This window comes from Musa acuminata, chromosome BXJ1-1 (genome assembly GCF_036884655.1).
Source record: "Musa acuminata AAA Group cultivar baxijiao chromosome BXJ1-1, Cavendish_Baxijiao_AAA, whole genome shotgun sequence".
Classification (NCBI taxonomy): Eukaryota; Viridiplantae; Streptophyta; class Magnoliopsida; order Zingiberales; family Musaceae; genus Musa; species Musa acuminata.
This window is the reverse complement of record NC_088327.1, coordinates 15556324-15565660: the sequence shown is the minus strand read 5'-3', so window position 1 is coordinate 15565660 and position 9337 is coordinate 15556324.

The following is a 9337-nucleotide window of genomic DNA, read 5'->3' as shown; positions in this document are numbered from 1 at the left end:
AACTTGAATATTCTGGAGTGTATGTGAACTACTTAGAGATTTTTTAGTACATTTTGCATAGACAAATTTACACTGAAGATTGTGGGAAACAAGTTTAATAAGTGTTGATAGAAAATTTCATATTACTTGTGTTTCTAATATTCATGGGATGATCTACTAGAATTCAGAGGCATCATTTAGTTTGTTAATTATCATCAGTAGAGTACCTAGTATTGGTTGTATTACTGCAACAGAGTATTGGTTATTTCTTGCTCTACTATTGACATCTGTGACTCTAACCCTCTAAGGGGACCCAATCAATGTCCTTTTTCTAGTGAAGCTGTTAAAAACAACTTTATTTGAGTCTAATCTTCATTTACAAAGAATTGATTTGTAATTTATAGGAATGATTGCCTGTAGATGTCAGATTTTAACTAGGGGCTAAATGAATTAGAGGACAGTTCATGGTATGCAATTTCGAATGGTACCGTCCAGCACGGGCGGTACGTACCGGTCCGATGGTATACCGGTACACGGACCGCCCGCTATCGGACAAATTGTTACACTGTAGCAGTGCTACAGTGCTATAGTAGGAGGAAATCGCTCGGCAAACCCTGGTGTACCGTTCGGTATGTTGGTACCGTACCGTACCGAGCCAACCTCGAAACATCGGTACGGTACGGTATTGCATACCTTGGGACAGTCAATAACTTTCTTTTTGCTTTGTTTTAAAGATAACAGTCTTTGGCTTAGTGAGACAACTATGGTCATATACAAGAGATAAAATTGTAGATTGAATCTCGGAGGATTGTTATCGTACATAACCAACCAATAAAGAAATATTCACACAGTGTACCATGAGTATACTATTGTTGAAAATCATTAACCCCCTTCTGTCATAGCTGCTATGCAAACTTTGCTTTTCTGATAGCATCTTTGGGAAGTTCATATCTGTTGTGCAAGTTATCGATCTTGCTGGATGAGTAATCTTTAAGCTCAATTCATCATATATAATATATTAGTTTCATTTCTCTTAACACCTTTCTTGTTATGAAGGATGGCTTTTGTTTAAGATTCTTTTCCTTCGCTGACTGATCTATTATTATTTGAGAGAAAGACAGGAGGGGGGTATTGTACATCTTAAATTGAGGAAAACTATGTAGGTTCTCTTATTTCTTATATATTTATATTGTTGACTCCTCTCCTATAAGAGGAAGCTGTGTCTGCTATTCGCTCCTGATCAAACCCCATTCTCTTTGTTGGCTTGTTGTAGTTGGCTTTTCTCCTTTCCAGTATACAGTTTGCTATTTTGTGACTAATTAAGTTATGGAGCTGTTGTTGAGGAAGGATAGAATAGATATCATCAAGCTAATTAAGGGAGTTGGAGGTGATCCAGGTGACCTTTGATTAATGTAGGATGGCATATTTTGACTGTGAGCTTCTAAATATTCACAAGTTATGCATGTAAAAATCAGTTTCTTTTTGGTATATGTTCTGTAATGTAAACCTGTCATGTTCTTTTGATTATTACATTTAGAGTAGAGGTACTAAAGGCAAAGCACTTTTATGAGTTTGCATCAGTAGTCACTCTTGACATCTTTTTTTTTCCCTTTGTGAAGAGGAACTCTCTTTGTATTGGATGTAAAACATTTGAGTAATCTCTAAGTTTTTCATAGAAAAGTTTAGTTAAATAGTGAAAGAAAGAGTGGTAGTTAAGAGTTTTTGACAACTTCCCATATATGTTTATTAGCAAAATGTACTATTCTGGCCATTTTAAGGAAACAATGGAAAATAAATGAAAAACAATCTTGTGATAGCTCCTTTTCTGTCCATGACAGCCATTTATCCATCAACCATAAGGTCTTTCTGAATTGTGTCTAGGATCATAGTCCTTGTACATAAGACCAAAGTTAGATCATAGTTTTTCCTTTTAGAAATTCATATTTTGAATCTCTCTCTCTCTCTCTCTCTCTCTCTCTCTCTCTCTCCTGTTTGTAGAGCTTGTATAATTTGGGAAGGTCATGCTGTGCAAGACCTCTAACTACTTCTGCCGGTCTTCAGAACTATGGTTCACTCTTTTCCATATGGTTAGTGGAAGAACCTTCTATTCTGTTGGTGGTAAAACTCCAAGGTTTGGGGAAACAGCAATCCTACATAGCATAACTTTGAGATTTTTTTTTTCTTTTTCTTTTTTGCAAAGTTGCTTTCAGATCCCATCTTTGAGACATATATATGTATTATGTATATATCAAGCTTCTTGTCTGTCTAAAATAATTCATTATATTGAAGTTCCTTCCCTGTTTGAGCAAATTCCTTTCTTGTCAGAAACCTTAGTAGTTGACCAGATTGAATTCAATACCTTTAACATGAAATGCTGCAAAGTTTATCATATCTTTGGAATCCCACCCTGCTCTCTGAATCAAGAGTACTGTGGCAGGGTTCTGTTATTATCTGAGATAAACTCTTGCCTGTTTATCTCAACCATCCTCTGCATTTTCACCCATTTTTTTATGCTGAAAATTGCTGAATCAGATTTGAACCTTGCTTGGCACATCCAACTTTAGTTTCTTAGATTTAGCACTTTTATGCTCACCGGATCGTAATGAAGATATTTGGTTTGTGGACATGCTTTTGGATTAGGTATATATTTGTCAGTCGACAATGGCTCTAATATATGTTTCTTAAGAGGATTTCTTGCTGCTATTTATGTATCTTGGTCTACTTGTTTCATTGTGATAAATGCCCAAAGATAGATAATGTAGTGGAAGAATGACAATTATGCAGCTACCGAAAGCCAGCCGATGGATATTGTAATAATGATTGTAGGATGTGTATCAGGAGCTTTGTGTTTGTTTTGTGTCGGGTTGAGGGGCAACAAAAAGAGTTTAAGAAACTTATATCGAGACTCGGTGGCTTCATTCACTGCTTGATTTCTTTGGAAGTTGTTATTATCTTAGCCTTGCAAACCCCCATGAAATCACAAAGGTGTGCAGACATGGGAAGTCATTTTAGGATGCCAATGGCAATCAAAGCATATATATATAGCAGGGAAAGACAGCACATGATTGCTTGTTTAGCGTGGATATGTTATCAAGTGAACTGTTGCACCAACTCCCACTGTTATACTACCTGTTTGTCATCTTTAACATGTAGTACTTCCAAAAGAAGAGGGACATTTCTTGTGGGCATGAAGATGATGATATTTCATTATGGGCTTTTATCTTTTTGCTGAATTCATCATGTTTGCTCACTGTTCATGGTGATCATTTAACTAAGAAATGAATTTAAAAGGCAAATTAAGAAGATTTCCAAACAAGAATATTACTAGAAACCTTTGTTAGATGTCTTTTGCAAGAAAGATATGTAGAACTTATGTTCATCCTTTCTCATCTCAACATTCATGATTTCATGTTAAGACTTAACATCTGCATAGCCTTAACTATGAGCTTCTGTTAGGATATAGTTTAAAGCCAAGAGACCAGAGTTTAAATCTCAAAAATAAGCACTCTATAAAAAAATATAAGTTAAGACTGCAGGTTTTATTTATAGTTTCACTAAAGTCTTCTTATATGTCTGTATTATATCCTTTCTTGCATCCCAAATGCTATTGCCAAATCTCTTCTATTAGTCTACTTAACATATATTTACACCTAATTCTCTTTATGTATGAAAATATATTTTTCTTGTTTACTCTACATTTTTCATCTCAACAACAAAAACTGCTTCTTCATTGGGCACACTGCATATGAAACAAGACATAGTAGGAAAATTCTTACCTCAAATTTTATGATTGATTTCTTCCAAAATGTATGTGAGATGCTCTTCATAGCTAACAAAGACAGGTGAAGAGGAAAAGTCAGTAGCATAAACTATAGAGAGGAAATTAAAGAAGCAAAAAGATCAAACAACTTTTTGTGAGCCTTCTATGCAATTCAGCCTTCTGTTGGTGAGTGAGTGATTGAAACTGCCAGATGATCTGATGGAGTCAAACCCAAAAGAAGTCTTCTCCTCTCTCTCTCTCTCTCTCTCTCTCTCTCTCTCTCTCTCTCTCTCTGTGGGCATAGAGGGGGGGGTACATCTTTAGAGCTTTTGGTATGTTTAATGATTCCTATGGTGTTGATCCTTGTGCCTTGTTGGTGGGAGATGGTGATTTCAAAGAACGTAGCACTCACTGGTCTCTACAGCTAATCTTCCTACACCTATCATCCTATTCTTCAATTACCCACTGTAGATGCTCATGGTAGCTTCTGAGCCATGAATGGACAACCCTGGATCCATGACCAGATCATGCTGGCAGCTTCAACCTCTCACACCAACAAATCAAACTTAAGCCAAGAGCTGGGAGGGACAAGAGAAGTAAAGACAACAAGCAGATGGAAAGATACATGGATGAGATGAACAAACAGGTGGATGGGAAAGCAGATGCTGTGCATGGTGGTGGTCATAAGCTGCTTTCATCATCCCTACCCTCCACATTCATATAAATGCACCCATTCACTTGGTCCCTTGTTACAGTCTGTCACGGTAACTCTCACTAGATATTGATAAGAAGCATCCAGTATGACAATATTATGTTAATGGATATGATCAATTTTTCTTAAGGATAAACGATGAATACGAGATTCAATCTCATAATCTTACTATCAACAATCAAATTTCTTACAAACGAAGTTAGATAACATCCTCTAAAAATTTGTAACAAATCTATTATAATCCTGATCTATACTATGTTAGATAGCATCATAAATTATGAAAGTTTATGAGTGAGTCGAATACATCATCAAATCAATATATTCCATAATTATTTATTATAGATGAGGATTATAATATATTTATTATTGGACAATCATATATTCATGCCCAGAGTATGGTCAAGTGGTAGACATGTAATATAAGGTAATATAGTAAATTGCGAAGGATGACTTATTACTTGCACAATTCCATAATAACGATTAACAATTCTAAGAGAGAATTCATTATTTTTAATTTTTAATTAAAATTATACTAGATGGTTTTCCTATATATATATATATATATATATATATATATATATATATATATATATCTATATGTGTGTGCATATAATTAATGCTAATAACTTAGGCTATCTATAGACTATCTACCCATTGCACTGTTTTGTTCCACGGTGGTCACTGTTACCTCCAAATGAGAACCCTCCTGAAACATAATACCCCATATTTGTCAACCCACACGGTGTTGCAGCTTGTCTTGTTCCGAGCAACTTCTGTGGGAAGGTCGCCTTGTACGTCCTTAAATGATACATTTGCTCAAACAAGTAATTGGCAGGTTTAGACGCTTCCCAGTCATGTCGTAGTATGAGATGTGAGATGCATCACTCAGTTACACTAAGCTCCGCATGGCAATTTGCTCGGTCTCTTGTGCATGGTGGGATGTGATAGGAGGCAGCTGTGTGGATTTGTCTTCTTCCCTAGGGTGGTTCCACATGCCTGGCTGCTCCTTATACTGTAGCAGGATGTGTCCTACTCAGTCCTTTGCTAATCCAAAGCTCTATCCATTCGTAAAATATTAATCTTCTAAAAAAAATTAAAAAATAAATAAATAAATAAAATTAATTTGGGATCTAATCATTTCAATAAATACTCGATAGATCATAGATAATATAAATTACAAACATAAATTTCATAAGTTATGAAAGATCATATGACAAAGAGTCCAAGGTGATCCGTCACGATCAACCAGCTCTAGACACTATCATAACGGTCCATCCAACCATGTGTCACCTGGGTAGCTCCTAAGTATTGTACTGGCTGACACTCTGTACCACTCTGCGAAACTAGAAACCCCCCAAAATGACTACTTAGATAGTCTGTTTGGACAGTTTTACCTCTACGCGATGACTACACACAATCTACGTTTACAAGTGTGAAATAACAATAAAAGTCAACCAAAATAAACTTGTTAAACCTAGTGCAAGCTCTATAAATGCTGAGCAAAGCATGAACAAAACCGAAAGATATGGACATACATAACCATTACACTAAATACTCTGTTTATAATTTTGTCTATGATATTCTTCCCTCACTTATTCATTCGACGTCCTTGTCAAAACCTTTGTGAACGCTGCATCTCCTTACCTTTGTTGAATCTTTTATCTTCTGCTCTAATTGCAACATGCCTCTTGGCTCCCAATTGTTCTCCATCATTGTTGTTGAGTAATCGAATTTTAATTTGTCATAATGTTTTAGCTCGTTGATGACTCCGACTTTTGTGTAGGGTTGATCGAGTTGTATTGATCCTTGTTGGTTGCTATAGATCATTCATATGAAAGAAAAGACCTTCCTTATTATGCGCTAATCTCTCAAATGTCTTGTGCTGCTTGAATTGATTGGATGTCTTTTGGAGTTTTAACGAGCATTACCTCGTCGACTTTGAAGTTTTTTTGAAGTCTTTCCTCCGTAAAATTTGTCCATCGATTCTTCTTCTATTTAGTTATTGTAAAGTATGTTAGCATCACTTTCGCTTTCAATTGGTATTCTGTTGGGAAATGAAGCGAACAGTCTATCCCCGATAAAATCGATCACCATTTGGTAAGGATTTGACAATTGTTATTTGCCACTAAATTTCTTCGAAGGGCTTTTAAACATATGCAGAGCTCTTCTGCTATATAAATAAGAGAACTAAGATACTCGATTTCGCTTATTCTCTTAAGAGTTGAAAAAGTAAAGGTTACTCAACTTCACCCACCTCCTTGAGGGTTATACTCCATGTATCGAGTTGGTTACTAGCCTTCGCCTGTTTTTTACTCATACTTCCGAAGCACTCGAAGTATATGCACTCCTTCTATTGAGTTAGCTATTGTGATTCACTTCCTCATTGCCATCAAATTTCTGGAATGCAAGAAGTTTTACCTGAAAAGAGTAAAATTTTACCTCGACTTGGAGTAAGTCTCTAATAATTTTGGTCGCCTTTGGAATTGTACCGTCTTCTCCATCATCTCTATTGCCCATTCCTCTAAGTAGTAAAAGTACAACACCATGTACTACCTACTTCGTTTCTTGGTTAAGCACTCTTGCATCAACTCATTCTTCACTTTTGGCTATTTTAATGAGAAACTGATTGACACTGATCTTATGAAGTTAGTTGGTCTCTGCCCTTTAACCTTATCTCAAAAACTAGAGTTTGCCTTTATATTCTCCATCTCCTTGGCCCCTTTCACGACCAAGCACACTCACTTAATGAGAGCAAGGGATTGATAACTTCACGAAAGTCTCACATCATATTCTCCTTCTCCTTGGCCCTTTTCACGACCAAGCACTCTCCCTTAATGAGAGCAAGGGATTGATAACTTCATGGAAGTCTCACATCTACGGTATCATGGTACTATTGTGCCTATGGCCCTACTATCCGTCACCTTGTATTTGCATTTCTTTCTTCACAATCGATAGATCCGCCTCTACTGCATTATGGCACTCCTCCAAGCTTACCTTCATTCTAGCCGACGCTTAGGTTTAGATAGTTAAGTCTCTCTAGACTCGTCGTCATTGTCTCACTCATTTTAACTACCTACTTCAACACCTCTATGTTCTTCGAGAGATTCCCCTTAGTTTAAGAAAAACTGGATTGCAACTTTTATACATAGCCTCTCCATCATGTTGTAGGGCTTGTATTAAGTTTGTTATCCTTTACATCATTGGTAGCAACATTCACTTGGCTTTGTCATCTAAGTTGTTGAGCTCCCTTAAGCGAATATGAGCTCTAGAGTAGGCGAACCATCCAATCGCTCTTATGGGACTCATTGGTACTTGCACACGGAATTCCCCTTTGGTGGCACACTGCCCCCATATACTAATGACCAAGGCTTTCATCCAATACAAAATTTAATGCACGCACAAAAGACCCGCCTTTACGATACCATGATATTCACGCCTGAGTCATAGTCCTTCTTACCGTCATGTTGTTCACCGAAATGGAGCTCCCAGTATCTCCCGATTATACCTCTGTATGATCAAGTCCCTTAGAGGACTTATCTTGTGTGTGTCACATTGTCTCGAATTGTTCCAACATGATCCGCTACACCATGTTGCCTCATAGTGACATCTTCATTACATTTTGATCTTTTTGGGATGAACTCGGATACGATCTCTCCATATGTGGCCTTTGCCAGCACATCACAGGACTTTCGTCACCTCCAATTATGTTCGTCCCTTTGGCAATCAACCTTCCTCCACCCACTCTCGGGTCACACCCGAATGAAGTGTAGCTCTAGGGCAGTATATCACCTACAGTGATTTAAAAAGCGTTAGGCGCCAAAAGGCGCCAAGGTCCAAAAACGCCCGAAGCGCTAGGCGCTCGTCTAGGCGCTCGCCCGAGTGAAGCGAGGTGCTAAAATATAAAAATATATAATATAATTAATATAATTATTTAAATAAAAAATATGTTATTAAATTAAGAAAATCGAGTACAAAATCACAATGTCATCTTAATAAAAAGTCTCAAAAATCAAAACAATAAAATTTTACATCAAATCTATTGAGTTGCTCTGTACACTTGCCATTTATTCTGAAACCTAACAATAATTTTAAATAAATAAAAAATAATAATATTAAAATCAAAATAATATATTATTAATCTAATAAATAAAAATACTATTATTAGTATACAATTAGCAATATATTGTTAATATACTGTTAACAGTATAGTAAGAAGAGTGTGAGAAGACCGAGGCTGCTAAGGCAACGACAACGGTCGCGGGAGCGGCGAGCGACAGCGGGAGTGGGAGTGGGAGCGGGAGCGGCGAGCGACGACAACAACGATGAGCGACGATTGTGGTAGCGGCGAGTAGCGATAATGACAACGGTAGTGGCAGCAGAGAGCAACGACAACGAAGAAGAAATCTCGACGGCAAAATCACGAGTGTTAGGGTTGGGGAAGTCGGGGAAATCGTGAGAGGGAGCCTATCGATGATTTAGTTGGTTCGATTGAACCAACTAAAGCACTGGAGACCGAACCAGACGTAAAACACTGGTTCGGTCGCCTGGTTTAACCCGGGCGCTCGCCCGAAGCGCCCGGCGCCTAGGCGGCACCTCGTTGAAGCGAGGCGCTTGGACATGAAGCGAGGCGCTCGGGCCTCGCCTCGCCCGAGCGCCTATTGAAATCACTGATCACCTAGTAGCCCTCGAAGTCCACCAACTTTGGTACGCCATTGTTTGGATCTTAGGCCCCTGCCCCTAGCACAATCTCTATTGTGCATCACTTTATTCGCGACAACTCAAATGACAATACTACGACATATTATTCAAGAGTACCTATCTTCACGTCCTCTTGCCCTATGCTAAAGCCTTCTGACTCCAACTTCGTACTTCGTAAGTTGAGTCGC